General features: G+C 43.0%; 1 protein-coding gene across 1 annotated transcript in view; it reads right to left on the bottom strand.

The window, feature by feature from the left end:
* The window catches only part of LOC146856043 (uncharacterized), a 52406-nt gene extending 34490 nt beyond the window's left edge, over positions 1-17916 (bottom strand). Inside the window, exon 1 of the mRNA XM_085650698.1 lies at positions 17879-17916. The gene's annotated coding sequence lies outside the window, so the exon portion shown is untranslated. The remainder of the gene's footprint in view (positions 1-17878) is intronic.
* Positions 17917-18474: the final 558 nt, after the last annotated feature.

Here is an 18474-nt window from a genome sequence, read left to right on the forward strand (position 1 = left end):
ATCCAATTCACAGTTATTCTTTCCACTATAAACCATTCAAAATTAGTATGGTCATGTCCCTTCTTGTTGTAATGGTCAACCAAAGGTGCATATCCGAAAGAATATTGTCCATACATATAGGGAGAGTAACCCTACTAGACAAAGAAATCTAGAAGGAATGACAGCGCGTGGTAACAATATTTGTAGCCATTGCTCAATATGCAAGAACTGTATTGTGGCCAAATCATTAACATATAATGGTTATACTATTGAGACAAAGAGTTTGAACAACTGTAGGAGCTGCAATGTTGTTTACCTATTACGCTGCCCATGCGGTTTAGCGTATATAGGCGAAACAGGTCGTGAACTTAGGGTAAGACTTTTAGAACACAGGTCGGCCCTAAAAACAGGCAAACTGAATGCACCTTTGGTTGACCATTACAACAAGAAGGGACATGACCATACTAATTTTGAATGGTTTATAGTGGAAAGAATAACTGTGAACAAGAGGGGAGGAGACTTAGAAAGGAAGCGAAAAAACAGGGAACAATGGTACATTTCTACATTGGATACAATAGCAAGAGGCCTTAACACAAAAGAAGACTGGATGAGAATTGCAGTATAAATATCCGCTAACTAACTGATATACAAACTGATCTCATGTAGAGAGACCTCTGATGGATCCTGAGATTTCGGGAGTTAATTGTAGATTTGGAAAACAGCTATATGGTATCCTTTTATTATACTCAGGTAACAAGGTACCTATACACAAAATGCACCTTTTTGGATGTATTTAGGAATAAAATTTAAAGAAGAGCGTATCGGTCACTCCTAGACAAACAAAATGACAACCCAATCCAAAATGGCGACCGCGATCGTAACATGATGAATAGGGTTTTGAATAAAAGATTCACGAAATAGGGAAATCATTCCGTAATATATAATCGATATGTATATGTTATGACTCATTTCAATGAGTCCACTTGATGCAACAGAACATGAATGGGCTGGTCCGACAATATACGAACCAGTCCAAGATGGCGACCGAACAGAGGAAGTGACCGCCTTGTACAAGCCCCATGAGAGTTTAATAAAGTTTTGGCATTTTGTAAATCTAAAAGAAGCTTCTAATTAATTAATTGATTCGGAATGACTATATAAAGAGCTGCTATCCCACATGGTGTTGCTCAGGATGCGGACGAATGACGCGGCCAACTGAACGCGGACGCTAGACGCGGTGAAGATTGTAAACGAGCTGATCAACCTTGGATAAAATAGTAAGTTATTTTAAACCGACTTAGTCAAATCGCCAGGAAGCGTTAAAAGAGGTCGTATTGGACTAGAAATCCTAAATTGTATAGTGTATAGGGGAAGTAAAGATAGAATCGTCCCTTTAACTCCTGGGGGTATCAAAACATTAAAATAACGCCCACAGCCCGGACCCATAATGGAGTTCGATAACCTAAGACAGGAAGTAGGCAAAAAAGACAATTATTATGTGAAATTCAAATATAATGGAAAGAAGCAGGATAACTAATTGACTATGGTGATTGATCTATATCGATTTAAATAGGCATTCCTTGTCTTTTTACATCCCAGTAGCCAAGAGCAAGTGATCTTAGAATAAGAGCCACGCGTGAAACAAAATATCCGCCAAAGGTGCGGAGCACGTGATCCAAACAGAACGAACGGTATTACGGTTCGCACTCTGGAAATTAAAACACAGGTGAGAATGTTGATCCTTACCACACCTTAAAAAATGATTTTGGGAAATGAAGATTGAGTATTATTCTTTTCTCTTATATTTTAGTACATCGGCCGGTATAAGAAGTGGCCTATTGCGAAATTGACTCTGATACCTATATAAGCAATGAATTTACAAGGTACCTTCTTGATTAAAGCACATATAAAGCTGTCTACTTGTAGTTGAGATACATTAAATCATTACGGATGGCTTGTTGGTGCAGATAAAAAAAATTTGGATGATTATTACATCATAGATAAGAGATTAAATAAATACACTCTAAATCGATGCAGGTGCAACGAGGAGACTTGCATAAGTCCCTCCTTAAACTAATAATTGAGAATATCAACAAGTGTATGTTCTGAATGAATGGCTCTGATCGATGAGTTAGATGATTGTCGCACTTATGGTCTTCCGAATTAGTTGTTAAATGTTTTAGTTTTTAAAAAATGTGTTCGTTTTTAGAAGACAAACATGTTAGAATGATATATTGTTGTCCCCTTCTAATTGACGTAATTTCTATTTAGGCCTATATTTGATATGGTCATTTTAACGATTGAGGAAGACTTAAAATATTGTCCTGAAGAAGGTGGTCTTTATTGAAACTACACCATCGAAACGCGTCGACGCCCACATACGCGATTAAATTTGGTGAAGTCAGCAAACAGTTTAAGACAAGGGATTTATACCTATGCTTGTTGCTGCCTATACAAATGTCCAAATTAACGCTATAAATGACATAGTATATTGTCTCTTTTTGTATTCTTCCTCATTTTTACATTGGTGTATATTGTTTTATATTGTATTATATTATTTGTGTATTTTATTTATAATTGTGACAAATTCTTTTTTGTAATATATGCTTTATCTAGCTAAGGCTTGTTCATTTTTGATGATTTTAAATGTGAATGAACTCATATGAGTATTATATGTGGATATATCTCCGATTAAAGGAAATTGATTTTTAAATAGAGTGTGGTTGATCGATAAGTGCCTCAATTATCAACGATCTGTGTATACTATATGGTTTGTAGTTGGATATGTATGAATGATTGGGAAATGATCAGTGCATGATCCATCCGAGGGGAAAACTTTTTTTACTTATCAGTTACCGGGTGCTCCATCCCTTCGGTGTGAGAGCCCCCTCTCCTTTGTTTAAAGGCTCCTTTTTATATAGACAGGTGCCCCGGTGCCCACCCAGGAAACCCACCAAGCAGACGTTGGGACCACTATGGCCCCAGTAGGCACCTTGCATGCTGAAGGAGACGGCATTGCTCCCTCACACAGGGAGCAGATATTTATGCTACTCTCCTGGGGTGAGTGCAGTATATTGATCTGTTTCCCTGCCCACATCAAAGTGGGCAGGGAAACAGCTCACATGTGTGCTCTCTGCTGGGGTGAGCATTTTTAAAACTCCCACCAGCTAGCAGCAACCTTTGCATTTGCTCTCATTTAGTGGGAGTTTCAAAAACACAAGTTTCCCTGCCCAAGCCAGTGTGGGCAGGAAAATTGCTGTGTCCCAGCGGTATGTTACCCCGGAAAAAGTATACGAACTGACCCCAAGGGATGGGGTCCGCAGGGCCATTTATGGCTCAGAAACAGGGTTGTGTAGCCCCTTTCCTTTAAAAAAAATTAGCAGCCCTGGGGACTCCATCCCCAGGGCCTTTTAAAGGCTCAAAGAGGGGGGCAGCACAGTCCCCATTCCCCAATAAAAAATACTGTGAGCCCTGTGGTACGGGCTCAGAGAGGTGGACGATATGCCCCTCTACCTATACTTGATGAATCGGGCCTCAGGGGGTGGAGTTCCCGGGCTGAAAATGGCACGGAGATAGGTGGGCGCATGCCCCTTCCCTACATTCTTGATTAAGGCCCCGGGGAATAGGGACCCTGGGGCCGAATATTTCCCGGGGAGGGGTACCACACGGGCCCCTCTCCATAATAATGAATCTGCCCCCTTATACAACTTTTTACATTAGCTTCAGGACAGGGGACTAAGTCCCCGAGTTCTGTAATGACTGCCAGCAAAATCTTTCTTATGTTGCTGCCAGCCAATCAGAGCACTTGGGAGTCTGACTCGTGTGGGAGCCAGATGGCCCAAGGGAAAAAACGCTCCCTGGGCCAATCAGAGCACTCTAATTTTAAATTGGTGCTCTCACAAGACCATCCTGAGCCTCTCAGGGACCCAACCATCCAGATTTACAAATATTTTTTTAACTCAATTTCTCAAAAACTACTGAATTGATTTATACCAAAAATCACAATCTGCGGACCAAGATCTAAGTTCCTGTCAAATTTGGTGTGATTCCGTTCAGCAGTTTTTGCTGTAGCCCTGCCTAAAGAAATCTGTGGAAAATGCATAGGGATTTTGCATTTTGATACCCCCTTTCTCCTAAGCCCCTGCTTGACGGATCACCCCTAAATTTTTCTTGCACAAACAAGGCAAAAAAGAGCCAAAGGTATTAGCAACACAAAATAACATGTTTTCAATAAAAACGCTGACCTAACTGTAACTACCCAGTTGCGACTGTTACTGGGTAATATAGCGTAGAATACTGAGGATTCATCTAACAAGCTGCTGCTGTTATTGGTAGTACATGTTTTACTCAGAGCATCAGACGTTGTGTTTCTATCTTAGCTGAGGATGATAGTGTGAACTTATATGACATGTGCTCTCATTTTAGCACCTTCCATAACCTCTTTGAGAAAATCACAACACAAAACAATTTTCTATCAAACGTGGTTCATCAAAGCTCAGCAGACCATCAGCATTTTTCAAAGGGTTAAATTACTTGAGAACTCACCATAATTACTAAAATGAGTGTAACACCACCAACCAATGATATATATTGTTACTAAAATCTGTTCTCACCTTTTATAGATGCACCTTGTTCTACCCTCATAACCTGGCATTCCTTACAACGCGTTTCATTGAGGACTATGTCCCCGAAGCCTGCAATCGCTGCCAAACATTGTTGGCCATGTTGTGCCCAGCAAATCAAGGCGGGTCATTTTTTGACTCCACACATGCCTCAGTGGGTCAGGGTGTGCTCAGCATGCCCCTTATATTTAAAAAATTACATTTTCAGGAATCAGAGACCATGTCCCTGAGTCCTGTAATGACTGCCACATCATATTGCTTATGTTTCGACCAGCCAATCAGGAGTGACTAGTCTCCTCTAAACTGGCCATTCAGAGCCCATATTGACGCCAACGGCCCATATAAACCTAACTTGTTATCCCTTGTTGTCCAATACAAGTCCCCCTTTAAAGCTTATTTCTCGAAAATGGGTATACAGCAATTCACAAAAAGCGGGCTTTGTGAGTAAAGTTTGACTAGTCCCCTTTAAACTGGCTATTCAGAGCACATCTGGACACCAACGATTCCTTATAGACCTAACATTTTAACCTAATCCAAGTCCCTCTTTAAATGCTAATTTCTAAAAAACGAATGAATGGATTTACACAAATTACACCCGTCCTGCAGATGCCCAACCTCCCCTTGGACGCCCAAACCCCTATGGACAGTAAAACGCCTCCGGTGCACACAGTCTTCAGCATTATGCAGCGGTCAGTTGGCCATGCACCCAAACTAGCAAATTCTTACTGCGCACAGCCAAAGCCTGCACAATGGTGGTTGGTCTTAGGGTGTGGTCTTTGACTAGACCTTCGTAATTTTTTTCCCCACTGGGTGGCTTCTCTGTGAACCATGGCACCAGGTTCAGGTACCACGGTACCTGTGAACTGAAATTATTGAGTTTTTTTTATTTACCTTGAGGGAGGGTCCCTTGTGGGTACTCTGACATGATCTTTTGACCTTTTTTCAAAACTAGTGAACTTGATAATGGTGGCCAAAGCATTTTCTTCAATGAGATCAAACGACCGATGGGACAAAAAGCTTTCTCTATCTGAATTTTACATTTTTTGGGGGACCACAACATCCTGTGGGATTCGAACGGGACAAATAGTAATACCCAACATTGTCTGAGAGTTAACCCCTTCATGTCCAAACTCGGCACCTCCTTAAATGCTAATTTCTCAAAAATGGTGAATGAATTTACATGACATTACAAAAAAGTATGCTTTCTGAGTACTACCTTTTGCCAAATTTGGTGTAATTTTGATACATCATTTTTCTCTATCAGAGAGCATTGTTTCTTACAGGAATTAACATGGGAAATCACACTTTTGCATTGACCTAAACTTGAGAACTACCATGAGTTCTCTGCTTCTTTTTTGCATAATTTTTGCATCACTCTATGCATGAAAGAGAATTATTTTGACTTATACTGGGTGCTCCCTTGTGTCTGGACACAGCTATACCTCTCTGAAGAGCTCTAGTTAGAGTGAAACACTGTGGTTGCTTTTACTCATTTTAGGTTGGCTTGGTTGGTATTTTACCAATTCAAAGCTGTACTACTGTGCCTGGGGTGGTAAATGGCTTTTGTCATTTTACAGCTCAGCATGGACAGTACTGTGCTAGTCCTATACTTAAAGACTTTGCTGTAGAAATGGTAAAAGACTTTGTCCCTTTCTGTCTCGGCTTGGATGGCACTGTGCTAATCCTATGTTTAAAGACTTTGATAGAAAAGCAGACATTTGAGGTAAGCATATCTAGAGTTTCGCTGGTGTTGAGAGTGCTCTATACAGGAGCTGCTTTCCCCTTAAACTTGAGAACTAGCCAGAGTTCTCTGCTTCTTTGTTGCATAATGTATGTGTCACTCTATCCCTAAAAGGGTACTGTTTTGATATAGATATATATATATATTTTTCACACACACACACATGCATTATTATATATAGGCAGGCCTTCACATTCCAAAACTTCCATTGCCTTCACATGCTTACATACTTAGCAATTAATCCCACATGCACATACTGGCACCTCCCATTTGGAACTACAGGTCATACATCTACAAACAAAATGAAAAGAAGACAAAATGGGTAAAAAACATTTGTACATCCCTTCTCTTACACAACAAACATTTTGCAAAGTACTGCACAGAAGTTCTTGACTTTCCTAAAACAGAGGTAAAATTCCATGATGCAGCCTAGATTGAAGACAAAGGATAAGTGGTGCCTCCCCTCCAGAATGTAAAGCCAAAATGACCAAGGGCTGAACAAGAACACGGTGGAAGAGTACTGGCACTGTATATACAATAGCCTCACAATCTCAATGGTTCTTCTCTGAATAGGCAATAACATGTTTTAAAAAAGATGCATTTGCACAAATGGTCTGCTCAGGTAAAATTATAAACTCAAAATTATTTTTTAAATTCATTTTACTGATGCCCACATTAAACAACAGCCACTCTTTGCAGTCCAATTGTGCTGTTCTCGTACACTCACAGTCACAATGGGATTTCTTCATGAACAACAATCTTGTTTAGGAGATGTCATGAAATGGCTTAATCTCAGGCATTGTGCGTCACTTCCATAACACAAAATGCCAAGATCTGCAAGATTACTCTGCTATGAGAGAAATTACCCCTGTGCCTAATTTTAATATATTTTTGCAAGATATTCGCTAAATGGTTTTTGGTGTTTTTCATTTTGCACTACAAATTTTGTATTATATTTGTCCGAACCAAGCATTTTGATATGTAAGAGGAAGACACCAAGGATTTAAGTGTTAGTCAACAGAGAGTTTCATGACCTTATAAAGGAACTCGGCCTTCTGCCTTGTCACGGAACTCCTCAGTAACTTGTGATATCTATATATCTGTTTATTGTACAGCAGGGGGTACATTATCTCATATTTTACAACACTCAATGAGCATGAGATTATTTGTTGAAAAACATTGTCCATCATTGAACAAAGTCTTGTGAACTTCACACTAGCTTAAAAAATTAAAACAAAATCCTTCTGTACAGAAATGTATTAATGGACTTCCACCAATGGACACCTCCCCAGCAGTTTTGCAAAAGTAGCATTTAAAAAATCTGTGTTTGCTCAGTAATTGAGGTTATTTGGGAGAACCGGCAGCACAACATGTCACGCTCAGGGTGGCATTTGATGAGCCCCTACACAGGGGGTCGCTGGAGAGAGTGAGGCCCTTGGCAATTGTGTACCTTGCCCATGACTTAAAACGTCTCTGCTAATATCTGAAAAATTCTGTGCATAGGCACCGTTGTTGATTTACTGCTCGCTGTACACTACATTGCCCTTTGTTTATAGAGGTTAGTTAGTAAACTGTGAAAGCAGAGACACAGTTGCTCTTCTCATATGCTTCAAAGGCATAACAGCCTGGTGCCACTTTCATGGAATTTAGCACCATTCTCTAGATAGGTTCCTTATAGGGCAGGAATCGTCCAATTAACTGACAAGAGAACATTTAAATGAACACTAATATATGTGGAGACAGTACAGCCGCAATGCTAGTTTCTAGACTCCCATGTTCTTCATCAAAAAGGGGACAGATGAAACAGAGACCAAAAGTGATTCACTAAAGATCTCAGAGATGTGATCAGTTGGGGGTGCCATGACCATGTGCAGCTTAGCCAGTCAGGAAGAATACATTTATTTGCATACATAGTACATAATCGGCATTTCAATCTGGCTATTTTGTATATATTTCATATATTAACTATGTTGTTGAGATAACTTACAATTACATGTAACACCATGGTTCATGGCTAAATCAGACAAACAGTTATTATTTTGTTAATAACGAGAAAGAGACCTAACCTGTTTGTCACAGTTGTACTTTTTGTTTACATAACTGTATCTTATTGTTGGAGCTTTTAGTTGTCCTCCTGAAAAATCTGTAAGTTAATCATATTTAATCATCATGCAAAGCACCAAAAAAGAGACATTTTTGCACATTTATGTAAGAGAAACTTGATAATTGCATAGAAGTTTTATTTAGGCATAACACTTTTTTTTAAGGTATTTAGTGCCATTCTTATAATTCGACTTTGTATTTAAACCTTTTAATGTGAAAATAAATTGTGTAGCGCTTTTTATATGATCGTTGTATAAAACTGTAATAAATATAACTAAATACAATCATATATATTAGACAATAAAGAACTGCAGTTGGGACGTGGTGTGCGTTGTATAGACTTTCAGTGCAATGTCTTTTATGGATCGAATACTTTAAAAAAGAGTTACTTAAAGTCCTTAAGTAACCCTCGGTGGATAATATGCATCCCTTAAGATACCAACTAAGTTTGATTAAACAGAAACACACCACTGTAATCCACTCTCTAAAAGCATCAATGTTCCTTTTCTATACTAACCCTTCTGATCTCAGTCTACCTGCTCATTTTACGTTTCTTTAATCTATAATACATGTTCTTAAAGTTTTTTTTATTATTACTTTCTCTCTTTCTTTTGCTAAGAGACTTGTTAAATAAATTGTATATCATTTGCGCTTCACTGTTCTATAAAGACAGTGATAGAAAGGCACAGAACACAAAAGCTTATTGTCACGTCCTCTTTCAGCTTCACTGAAGGCAGCTTTGAACAGATAAATCACAATAAAACAAACTTTCTCAGAATTCCCCTTTACACTATCATATCTGATGCTACTTTTAATGCTACAATTCTGAAGCTAGTCACTAGTTATTTTGTTGTCTATCGTAGATTTGTTGATATTTATAAAGGTACAGGTCTAGCCTCAAGGGCCGGCAGTGTTACACATAGAGAAAGAGACTATGGGCATCCTTTAGAGTTTAGCAGATAGGATACGCCGTCAACAACATGGAAGATATTGTCTCCATAAACACCCGATCACCCCGCTCTATGTAGAGCAGAGATCTTCAATTTTGCTTTGCTTTGAGCCCCCCAAGGCAAAATGTTTTGAAGTCGAACTCCCCTCCTAGACTGCATGATAAGGATTGATGGAGTAGGAGGGACAGAGATGGATGCAGAGGGCAGGATTTATTAGATCATGTCAGGAGTACTTTTTACTGTAGCTCATAATCCACATCAAATGTGAAGCTCATAAAACAGATAAACAAAACCAGCAATTGACCCAAAAATACTGCTATTCATAATTGGGGTGTGGTAAGACCCTCACACCGCAGGGCTACAATGCAACTGCAACTGGTGCACTCATGAAAATTGAGTCTCTGAGTAGCAGGCTATCACCTCTGCCTCTCTCATCCCTTCCGCGTAATACCTGGCTGTCACTCCTATCTTGAAACAGGCTCTATGTCCCTATCAATAAAACAATTTGCTCGCGTGTGTTGTCTACTTTTTTTCTGCAATGGTGCCCTCATTCCAAATGTCCCTCTTTAAATGGGAGACAATCATAATTGTGATGCAGGGGCATGCTGTTGCACCTGCTTTAGTAATAATAACTAATCCTTTGCAAAATGGGTGGTCTCCTATGCCCTTTGTTAAAAACAAGGCTCCAGTCTTGCCACATCCCCCTCCCTGCCATCTCTCTGATTCCAAACATAGGTTTCTCACATTTATTTTTCAATTATGCTATGTGCACATTATTTCACATGCAGCCATTAAAGGCAAAAAACAATAAAATACTTCCAGGATATTTTTTTCTTTTCAGCCACCTCTTTGAACATGTCACCAGACTCCAAGTGCCCATGGCACTCAGGATAACAGACCCCATAATGTTTTGTGCACTTCTAGGGAGGTTTGTGAGTAAAGACAGTCTGGAAATGTGACAAATAAGCAGGCTGTCTTCATTTACCTGTACTTGCAGTGACATTTGTGCCCTCCAAGGGAATGCAGCCATTGACCCCAGGAGACACGCCCCACAATTTGAAGGACTCTGGTGTAAAGTCAGGTGAACCACCATGTTTCTGCCAGCATAGCCTATGCTATCTCCTCTGGAGTATACCGTTGACCAACAGCCAGTGGTATTATGGTCCATCAGCCATAGTACCAGTAGCGGCTCCTGGAGGGAGTACTGCGGGGCGGTGGGGCAGGGCGGGGGAGTGGCAGGGTGGGGGGTAGTAAACTCCGGATTAATGTCGAACAGAATTGAGTAACTAAATAAATAAATAAAAAAATTACATTGTGCGTGCTGCAACGCCAAACCGGCGATGCAGCGCGCAATGTAATTCATTTTATTTATTTATTTAGTTACTCAACTCCGGCCTTAATCCGGAGTTTACTACCCCCACCCTGCCCCTCCCCCGCCCCATCACCCTGCAGCACTCCTTCCAGGAGCCGCTACTACAAAGTACCTTAGATGGTTTGCCTTATTTATGGTGTATGTTCCAGCATACTTTTTGCCTTCTCAGAACAACAGAAAAGCTTGGTAGTCATGAATAAACAAGCAGAGAACTAGGCTTCACATTCCAAGAGAAAATTCCTAGCGTTACCTGGACATTAATTGTTCTCTTTCAGTAATAAACTCCTGTTTTCAGAGTTTGTGTTCAGGAACATATATGTGCTGAGGGACAACATTAAAAATGATGGCTGCTTAGAAACGTTTCATTGTTTTCAGTAGAGTCACTGTGATCATGGCTCTGCTGAAGGAACAGAGATGTCCTTCGTCCTGGAAAAGATCTCTAAATATGACAAGCTGTACTCCACCAGCACTGTGGCCAAACATCCTTATGCTGACCCGGTGAAAGGGAGTATAGACTACCACACTCTTAATAAGGCCATATATTTTGATGCACATGCACTATAGAACCACAGCGGTCTTGTGTTTACAAATGCTTATTTGGTGACTAAAATAGTACAGAAGAGCAGATTAATCAAAATATTTTTTCACAGTACTTCCAATGACCAAGGTTGTGGTTCTATTTTAGTTAAAATAAAATAAATTAGCCAGGGGCACTATGATTAAGATCTGCATTAAATTGACTGTAAATTAATGGATCACAGAAAATGAGTTGATTGTTGCCAACATCAGATCCCCTATATCATGGGAGTTCAATCTGAGTCCAGGAGTGTCAAATTTATAGATCTACATGGAGACCATGATTTTTGTTACAGCAGCTGTCAAAGTGTGATGGTCTACTTTTGGCTTTGCAGGCAGAATCAAATCTACTGTTTTAGACACCAACTGAAAACCTAACATTTAAATAATTAGGTATCCTGGGTCACTGGCAGGTTTTAAGTTCGTGTCTTCCCAAAGTGCCAAGAAGCATTTACCTATGAGCACTTTACAAATAAATTATAACATACTATATACATTTAGACAGAAACTGTGTCATGGAGCTCTAGATAGACAGGCATGACAGTGTCATAGGAAGAAAGCCACTGATGCTTTCTGAACAAAGTAGACAACCTGTAAGTTGGGGTGGGAGGTACTCTGGAATTACCTAAAAACTCAGAGAGAATCCACTGAGTTTTGGTATGTTTCACTGCTCGAATGGCACCACGAGTCCTGTTAGAGGGTGCTCAATCAATCAATCAATCAAAGACATTTATAGAGCGCACTACATACCCGTAGAGTCTCAAGGCGCTGGGGGAGGGGGGGGTGCCGCTACTGCTCGAACAGCCAGGTCTTCAGCTTCTTCCTGAAGGAGAGGTGGTCTTGGGTCAGGCGCAGGTCGGTCGGGAGGGAGTTCCAGGTCTTGGCGGCCAGGTAGGAGAAGGACCTTCCTCCTGTAGTCGCTCTTCGGATGCGGGGGACGGCGGCGAGGGCGTGGTTGGCTGATCGGAGGTGGCGTTTGGGAGCGTAGAAGTTGATTCGGCTGTTGAGGTAGCTCGGGCCTTGGTCGTGTAGTGCTTTGTGTGCGTGGGTGAGGAGGCGGAAGGTGATTCTTTTGTTGACGGGGAGCCAGTGTAGGTCTCTCAGATGTCCGGAGATGTGGCTGGTTCGTGGGATGTCGAGGATGAGTCTGGCTGAGGCGTTCTGGATCCGCTGGAGTCTCTTCTGGAGCTTGGCGGTGGTACCGGCGTAGAGGGCGTTGCCGTAGTCCAGTCGACTGGTGACGAGGGCCTGGGTGACGGTCTTCCTGGTCTCGGTGGGGATCCACCAGAAGATCTTCCGTAGCATGCGTAGGATGTTGAAGCACGCCGAGGAGACGTTGTTGACTTGCCTGGTCATGGAGAGGGAGGAGTCCAGGATGAAGCCCAGGTTGCGTGCATGGTCTGTCGGTTTGGGTGCGGTGCCCAGGGCGGGAGGCCACCAGTAGTCGTCCCAGGCGGAGGGTGAAGAGCCCAGGATGAGGACCTCCGTCTTGTCTGAGTTCAGTTTCAGGCGGCTGGTCGTCATCCACTCGGCTACCTCTTTCATCCCTTCGTGCAGGTTGGCTCTGGCGGCGGCGGGGTCGTTGGTCAGGGAGAGGATCAGCTGGGTGTCGTCGGCGTAGGAGATTATGCTGAGGTTGTGTTGGCGTGCGATGGCGGCGAGGGGGCTCATGTAGACGTTGAAGAGAGTAGGGCTCAGCGAGGATCCTTGAGGGACGCCGCAGATGACTTCGGTGGCCTCTGACTTGTACGGAGGTAGGCGGACTCTCTGTGTTCTTCCGTCGAGGAAGGAGATGATCCATTCCAGCGCCTTGTCCTGGATTCCGATGTTGCTGAGGCGCTGTACTAGGGTGCGGTGGCAGACAGTGTCGAATGCTGCGGAGAGGTCTAGGAGGATGAGGGCCGCTGTTTCTCCGTTGTCCATCAGGGCTCGGATGTCATCGGTGGCGGCGATGAGGGCGGTCTCGGTGCTGTGGTTGGCTCGGAAGCCAGACTGTGAGGGGTCGAGGGATCCATTTGTCTCGAGGAAGGCGGCCATCTGCTTGTTGACGGTCTTTTCGATGGCTTTGGCTGGAAACGGGAGGAGCGAGATGGGGCGGTAATTCTTGAGTTCGGTGGGGTCCGCTGTGGGTTTCTTGAGTAGAGCGCTGAGTTCGGCGTGCTTCCAGCTCTCAGGGAAGGTGGCGGTGTCGAAGGATGTGTTGATGATGTCTCGTAGGTGGGGTGCAATGACAGCGTCGGCCTTGTTGAAGACGTGGTGAGGGCAGGGGTCGGTCGGCGATCCGGAGTGGATGGAGTTCATCGTGCGGATGGTGTCTTCGGTGCTGATCGGGGTCCAGGCGTGGAGGGTGGTGGTGGGGGGTGGTTGTTCGGTCGTGGTGTGCGTTGGTTGGTTGTTGAAGCTGTTGTGTATGTCCGCGATCTTGTTGTGGAAGTATGAGGCGAGGGAGTTGCAGAGGTCTTGCGATGGGGTGATGTCGTTGTTTCCTGCGCTGGGGTTGGATAGCTCTTTCACGATGTTGAAGAGTTCCTTGCAGTTGTGTGCGTTATTGTCCAGCCGGTCCTTGAATGTAGTTTTCTTGGTGGCGCGGATCAGCTGGTGGTGCTTCCGGGTGGCCAGCTTGAAGGTGGTCCTGTTGTCCGGTGTAGGTTCCCTTCTCCAGACTTTCTCGAGGGCTCGGCAGTTCTTCTTGGAGCTCCTGAGTTCGTCGGTGAACCATGGGGCTTTCTTGCTGCCGGGTCTGCTGGGCGGGGTCCTCAGCGGGGCGAGCTCGTCCGCGCAGTTGCTGATCCACTTCGTGAGGTTGTCGGCGGCCTGGTTGGGGTTCGCTGAGCTGGCAGGAGGGTGCTGGCTGAAGGAGGTGGCGAGCTGGTCTGCTGTGATCTTGTTCCAGCTTCTGCGGGCAGCTTGTTGTTGGTGGTGGTGGGTCGTCGTTCTTTTGAAGGTGAAGTGGACGCAGCTGTGGTCCGTCCATTGAAGCTCTGTGGCGTGGCTGAAGTCGATGTCTGTGCTGGATGAGAAGACTGCGTCGAGTGTGTGTCCGGCGAGGTGGGTGGGGGTGGACACCAGTTGCTTGAGTCCAAGGTTGGCGAGGTTGTCGAGCAGGGTGCTGGTGTTGCGGTCGTTGTTGTTCTCCAGGTGGAAGTTGAGGTCCCCCAAGAGGATGTAGTCAGCGGAGGGGAGGGCATGCGGGCTGACGAAGTCGGCGATGTCCTCGCTGAATTGTGTGCGTGGTCCCGGGGGTCGGTAGATCAGGGTGCCTCTGAGGGTGGTGCTGCTTCTTCCTTCCGCTCGAGTAGATTTTCTACTTCAGCTGCAGCTTTCTCGGCAAGAGCGGTAGCGACCTGCCACAACCACCCACATTGAGAAATCGCACCTAGACTCACCCTAGCGCTCAAATTTAGTGCTTGCGCTTGTCAACTTAATATTGGTGAGCCACGTGCAAGCAAAACTTCGCCACATGGCAGTTGGTGGAGTTTTTCCAGAACTCTGCATGACAGTGGGTAAAACTCAGTGAACTCCGCCGGCAGAGTGGAGTTTACCACACACCCCTGCCTGTCAGCCCTTTGGGGTACAATGTGTGCAAATTTACTAGGGTCAGGTGTGTTCTATGCAAATAATTAAATTAGATCAGTTCGATCCTGGAGTTGCTTCAAATTCACTTAACTTGAAGTCATGCACTCTCCCATTCTTTATTTTTGATACCCTCAAGAGAGTCACCCTCCTGCTTTGCCTAGTTGCAATACAGCATATCCAGTAGCAACCAGCCTACTGATAAAAGTCAAGCTAAATAATATTGCCAGGGGTTTTGTTTTCAACCCACATTTCTGGAATGTACACTCAAATCACTCTAGGTGTTCATTCTAACATTGTGCATAGCAAAAACTGCATTTGTCAAATGCCAAAGGCTGCATGAGCATCAGCAAATGTTATGAATCTCTTATGTGTATAGGATATGTGTCTCTGATATGTGTCTCTGATCATCATGCAGCCCCTTTTTTCCACTTTGAGACCTGCTTGAAGAGCTTCAGAGTCCATATCAGCAGATCTGTTGCAAATTAGGCACGTTTGAACACTTGTTTCCACTTCTCGATCCCAGACCTTGCCTACTTGCCTAATTATGCATGGATATTTTAAAAGTATGTGTCGCCCTGGTCATCAATAATTTCTGCAGCCTCCTCTGCTCATGCTTACCCTTAAACATTGCTGTGTCCCGGATAAACTGGTCATCTAGCCATTGCTACACATGTTCTTGTTGCATACCAAATTAACATAGGTCAAGGTCTAGCAGTCCAAGCCTGTCCTTCTCCCAGAGAAGCTATATTATTTCAAGCTTAAGAATGCTTTTTTCACAGCCCATATAAATTGATTCAGTAGCTGGTTCTAACTCCTTCAATGTTTGACCCGTTAGTAAGCTCATTGTTCCCTGGGGAGTATATAAATGCATCAGCATGAGGACCATTTTACCACTGACACCCTGTCCATGACCACAGTGGCAGTCTATTCCAGGAGACCATTGAATTCTTCAAGTACTGAACTACTTCGTCCATTTTGTACCTATGTTGTTCTTGTGCAGTATGCACCTCTTGGATACCTAAATATCAAAGCTTACAAGTTCCCACTGAATACTCAAATGAGGGTACCTTTTCCTTTACAGCCCTTTCAAGCCTTCCAAGGCAACAATTTGGTCTTTACTGTGTAATAAGGGGTAAAAAGGTCCCGATCCCTTACTGGCCGTATATTGAGCAAAGATTTTGTTGTGATACTTGCCCTTGACAGGGGGAAGCCCCAACCCCCTAATATGTAGACAAAGTTCAAAGTGGTTGTAAGGGCAAGACTGATTTCATACTCCTTCAGGAAAAAATTCCAGTCAGACAAAAGTTAATTTCGCTGGTTGTTTTTAAGGTGTAGTCACTCTATCCGTGAGAGTGAGTAAAACAAACAAACTGACAGGCAACATGTGTTTCACCCCTTTACATGGCCGTCCGGCCAGGGGCTTCCTCAGGGCTGTACATACATTTCATGGTGAGCAAAACAAGGGGGTAATGTGTCTCCCCTTGAAAACAAGTGATAAAAGGGAAAAAAAATAGAAGGTAGCGAAAGGGAAAGAAAGAAAGAAATAGGGAGGTGAGTTTGTAGAGAAAAAGGAAAGGGGCAGAAACACAACAGACAACATGCAATCATTTTCACATCAGTGTAAAGCATTGGAACACAATAGTTTAAGTGAAATTACCAAAGTGAGAGAGAGAAGGGGGAGTAGAAGGAGTAGGAAAAAATAGAAAAGAAAAAGAAGACACAGACAAGGACAAAAGGCACATAGGAGGCAAGAAGCATATGGAGCATTATTGCAAAGCACAATTATATCGAAATATTTCATAACACAAAAAAGTTCAGATATTAATCGCAAGTTGTGGGACGGTAGATATCGTTGTGCAATAGCATTATAAGGGAGTAATTATTGACAATCACGAGGTAAAATGCATGACCAAGAGTCAAAACATTGTAATGTAGGTGGGTAGGTGAAGCAACGATGTTCAAGAATTATGGGGGTAACATGTGGACAGACATTAATAGCATCACGGATGCGCAATGAATAAGTAAGTAAACAACCGAGGCATAAGTTGTACATTATAAAGGAGTAGCAGTTATTGATATGTAAGAATCCCGCGATGAAAATATAAAAACTGTTTTAGTTTACAATTTATAATAATGTGACATTCATCATTTCAAGTGAAATACGAGTGCATGGGAGAGAAATATTTGAGACAAAGGGTTTAAAGGTATGATTACATTAGAGCGAAAGAAACTTGTGTATGAGAACCAGCGTGTGGGACAGAAAACGAATATAAACAGATATAAAGAAAGAACGTGACATTCATCATTTTAGGTGATGATTTTTTTAGAAGCATGAAGTAGAAATTGAAAGAGAAGGATATAGGGGCATAATTAATGAAGGGCAATAAGAGCAATTGTGTTAGAACCGAGCGAGTGTGACAGAGATACAAATGAAAGCGGGACAATATAATTACATAATCACATAATTACATAAGAGATGTACATGTGAGAAAATAAATAAATAAAGCAGTACTTGTTAGTCGGGGAAAACTTTAATATTTTGTGCAGGTTCTACATTGTGAGCCTCCGGTTACGTAGGCACAAAAGTAGCTCTTGGGGCTCAATGTTAAGGGGAAGGCCATGTTCAATTTCATTCGAGTGAGAGAATTATTATACATTATAAATTATAAAGGAAGAAGTGCCTTCCTCTTTGGCTTATAGCAAGATCAAAAGTGTGTCCTGGGCAGAGACGTGATATAGGATTAACCGTGGGGACGTAGGTACGGTGCACTAGCACGCCGGGCGGTGATGCATGCGTGCCTGGGTGAGGTCTTACCATTGCATTCGAAGATATAAGGGTAAAGCATTGATACGGTCCTGTACTTTCTATGGGAAAAAGGGGAAGAAGTTGGGAAAAGGCCTTGCCGCAGTAATAGAGAGTTTAGGTGATCAATTAAGGCACTGGGGGTCCGGGGCTTACCTTGTAAAATAATGGACGTAATGCCAGTCCGGTCGAATTCTGTCATGAAGTGTGGTAACCAGCGTGTTGTATGATGGCGTGAATAAATACTTCCGGGTCATAGAATGATTGGGCTGTCGGGAGGGCTGGGCATCATCTTAGATTGGTCAGTGTATTATGTGGCGGCCATATTCAGATGAGAGCTTGAATGGTATCAGGACAAAGATTGAATCGGCAACCCGGGATTGTAATGCGCCATATTGGAAATGGCAAAGGTAACTTTCCAGAATTCAGGGGAAAGGGAAGAGCAGTCCTCATTACGATGTAGCAAAGAAAAAACACAGGATAGATGGTCATTAATTTTATATAGTGGACCAATGTAAGCCCGGTTGTGGCTGGCATGCGATGTTGATAAATGAGAGTAATTAAATCAATGAGGACATTGTTCCATGTTGGCGGTGAGACAAAAATGGCGATCACCTGCTCAACGAAAAAAAGGGAGAGAAAGAGTGTAGAGGAGGGAGGGAGGTAGAGGGGAGGTGAAAAGAGGCAGAGAGAAATTTCCCCAGTGTCAAGGATCCAATCCCGAAGGGGAGGACTCAATGTAGCCTCTTGTT

The sequence above is a fragment of the Triturus cristatus genome, chromosome 4_1 (assembly GCF_964204655.1).
Source record: "Triturus cristatus chromosome 4_1, aTriCri1.1, whole genome shotgun sequence".
In the NCBI taxonomy this organism is placed as follows: Eukaryota; Metazoa; Chordata; class Amphibia; order Caudata; family Salamandridae; genus Triturus; species Triturus cristatus.